Source organism: Vombatus ursinus, unplaced genomic scaffold, assembly GCF_900497805.2.
Source record: "Vombatus ursinus unplaced genomic scaffold, bare-nosed wombat genome assembly UNPS02014798.1, whole genome shotgun sequence".
Lineage (NCBI taxonomy): Eukaryota > Metazoa > Chordata > Mammalia > Diprotodontia > Vombatidae > Vombatus > Vombatus ursinus.
The window spans coordinates 56842921-56846843 of record NW_020954576.1 but is presented as its reverse complement, the minus strand read 5'-3'; positions in this window follow the sequence as shown (position 1 = coordinate 56846843).

The window sequence follows — 3923 nt, the reverse complement described above, 5'->3', positions numbered from 1 at the left end:
CACTGAATCATAGAATATCAGAGGTGGAAGAGGACTTAGAGACTGTACCTATACTTTAACAGAATTATCTCTGCAACATTTCCAATAAGTGATCATTTAGCCTCCACCAAGGCTTTCAACTAGGGTTGGGCCAACTAGTGTTGTCAAGCATGGTCCCAATCTTGGAGGAAGAACAAGTTTATGCTCTTCCTCAAACCATAGCTCCAAGGTAGTTTCTCCTTTCTGCTGGATGCCTGCCCGTCATTGGTGGTTGACAAATTACCTAGTTAGTATTTCAGTACTAGATTCCTGTTGACTATTAACTGGTATCCCTACCCTCTACCTCCTACTTCATCATTAAATTTCTGGAGAGTTGGGGATAGGAGGGAAAGAAGAGAATCAAGTGGGTGATGGGAATGAGAAGAATGAGCCAAAAACAGGTTCAAGAGAAGGTATAATAGTGGACAGAGCTGAACTTGGAATCAGGAAGACCCGAGTTCAAAGCCTCCCTCAGACATTAGCTGTGTGATCCAACTTGACAAGTCACAAACTCTCTAGGTGCCTCTGTTTCCCCCTCTGTAAAACAGGGATAATGATAACACCTGTTTCACAGGGTTGTGAAGACCAAATGAGATAAGACGTAAAGCACTTTGCAAATCTTGAAATTATAGATAACTGGCTACTATCATTATCATATACTATCATTAAAAATAGGCTGGTGCCAAAAAGTGACTAGCAGAATTAATGTTGCCCAAGAGCTAAGCTGAGATTATCAAGCATTCTAATATACAGAAATTAGAACAAGAGTCTAGGAATCCACATAAGCATGAGAATATTATAGAAAGCACATGTTAAGGGGGGAGAGGCTAAAAATTGTCTTTTTTTTCCTACAGAGACCTCCTTGGTCTCTCATTCCTCTCTTAGTTCAGAAAAGGTACTAAACAAGGCTTACCTAAAGGAGAAAGGGATCAACATGTAAGAGAAGACAAAAGATAGGGGCTGCACAAAGTCTCTCCAATTTGTCCTCCTCACATGTGTCTATCTGATGTTTCTTCATTTCTAGAATCTGGAGAAGGAAAACCTCATGTCGAATGAAGAAGACAAAAATAAGCCCAGTGAGCCTAAGTGTGAACCCCGGTGTTGTGAGCCCAGGTGCCAACCAAGCTGCCTGAAGAAACTTCTGCAGCGGTGCTCTGAGAAATGCACCCCAGCCTGCCCACCCAAATGTGTCCCATGTCCTCCCCCTTGCCCTAAACCTTGCCCACCTAAATGCTGCCCAGCACCATGTCCTCCTCCTTGCCCACCTAAATGCTGCCCACCACCACGTCCTCCAAAATGTCCCCCTCCATGTCCCCCTCCTCCACCATGCCCCCCACCAGAATGAAGACCATTGGGCATTGACCTCCAGCATCAACACCACCAACATCACCATCTCTGTCCATCTTGGGGGGGGGCTGTAAACTGAAGCCATGAACTGACAAGTAAACGTGTTTCTCTGCTGTGCAACAAAAATATGCCTTTTTCTGGTTTTGTTTTGTTTTTTGTCATGAACCAAATTACACAAGTCAAATTACTTCAGGCCAACTTCTCCTTTCCATTAATCAAGTCCATCTTCCAAGATTGGTCCTAGATTACCAATAAGCAGAAAGTAATTCTCACTTGTGTTCCCCCCAAACAGTGGATTATCCACTGGAAAATTTCCACCTTGGCCTCCTTTCCTAGTTGCTACACACAAAACTCTGCCGGATACTTGAAGTTCATTCTGGGAATGGCGTGGCATGTCTGAAAGAGCATGGGGCTTGGAGTTGGAAGATCTAGAGCTTAAATCCTGGTTCTGCGGCTTGCTTAACTATGATGTCTTAAACCCAATTCCCCTCTCTGGGTCTCCTCACACACAAAATGAGAAGATAGAATTCTAAGGTCTCTGTTCTAGATTTAAATCCTCTGATTCTATGAATCTCAGTTAAATCAACTCAAGCTATTTAAATTTAGGATACCAATTATTGGGGGAGGGGGATATAGAATTCACCAAATCAAACGAAATACTATAGATTCAGAATCAAAATGAGCCTTTAAAACTGCCAAGTCCAAACCACGCCTGAAAAGGAACCCTCACTATAGCAACACCTAATATATCAATGGTCATCTAGATTTTGCTTAAAAACTCCAGTGAGTGAGAACCCACTGCCCCTCAAGATAGTCCATTCCACTTTTGGACAGCTCTCATTGTTAGGAAGTTTTACGTGACTTCAAACCTAAATTGGTCTCTTTGCATTCACTGTTCCTTCTAGGGCCAAATGGAGGACAAAGTGGATGCTTTTCCACGGCATTCGTTATCATGTCTCACTCACCCCAAGTATTTGTCGTCATGTCCCACCAGCCCCACCCCACCCCACCATCACTTCAGACTACCTCTTCTCTAGGCTAACCACCCCAATCCAATACTTTAATGGCATGGGCTCAAGACCCTTCAATATCCTGGATCCATTCTTCTGAACATTCACCAACTTATCAGCATCTTTTTTCTTAACTCTGGTCCCTAGAACTGGGCACAATAGTCTAGATGAGGTCTGACCAGAACAGAGTACAGTGTGACCAACACTTTATTTCTGGAAGCTATGGCTCTCTTTAATGACAGCCCCATACTTGCATTAGTTTTCTTGGTTGTATTTATCTCCTCGCTGTTGATTCATATGGAGAATTACTGTTTGCTAACCCACACACACTCACACCAATAACTTTTTGAAACAACCTGATATCCATCCAAGTTCCTGTTTTGTACTTACGAAGTAAGTTTCTTGGACCCGAGAATAAGGTTTATTAACATTTATCCCTATTCAGTTTTTATTAGATTCAATCCAATTCATTCCATAGCCAAGTAAGAAAAAGAGTCTTTGTTGTGTTAGATTATCCTGGCTAGATCAATGAGCCAAGATGGTGGATTAGGGGCAGCCACCCAGCTGAACTCTCCCAACATTACTCTCCAAACAACTTTTAAAAGTGCCTCAAGTCAAATTTTGGGGCAGCAAGGCCAACAAAGAAAAGGTCAGAGTAAGATATTTTTCTGGCCTAAGAAAAATGAAGAGGTTAACAGAAGTCTGTGGCACCCCAGGGCCAAGGCTTGTCCCAAGCCCACACAAGCAACAACAATAGAGGCAGTAGCAGCAGAAGAAGAAGCTTTGGGAGGTCTCAGCCCAGAGACAGTAAGTGGGTCAGACAACTGCTCAAAAAGAGATTACAGGGGACCTTTTGCTGGCACTGGTATAGCTGGCACTGATTGGCAACTCTATAGCCAGTTTCAGGGTGGAGAGGAGTACTTGTGGTCAATCACAAGGGAAAAGGGGCCCAGGTCACAGCACCAAAGCAAAGGGGAACACCAGCATGTGTGGCTGCAGAGGATCAGGGGCTCTTCCTTGGTAAAAATCAGAGAACAGACTAGGAGAGAAGTGACCATACCTCTCCCAGGATCACACCACCTTGGAAGCACCAAAAACTTGCAAACCCCCCAGAACTAGCTCTGAAAACAGCAGCACAAAAAAATCCTGAAACTTGGGACAGTGCCTCCCACCCCCAGGTGAATAGAGCCCAACTTTAACATAAAGTTCAAAATTGAAAAATAGACTGGAAAATAAGCAAACAACAATTTGGCCATAAAAAGCTATTATGGTTGCAGGGAAAACCAAGACATAAAACCCAGAGGAAGACAACAATGTGAAAACAGCTACCAAAACAAAGCCTCAAAGAATAATGCTAATTGGATCCAGACCCAACAAGAATTGCTGGAAGAGTTAAGGAAAGAGATGAGTGGTAGAGGAAAACTGGAAAAACAAATGAGAGTGATGCAAGAAAATTATGAAAAGAGAATTAACAGCTTGATAAAAGAGACACAAAAAAATGCTAAAGAAAATAACACCTGAAAAAAAAAAAAACCAAAAACAGAATTG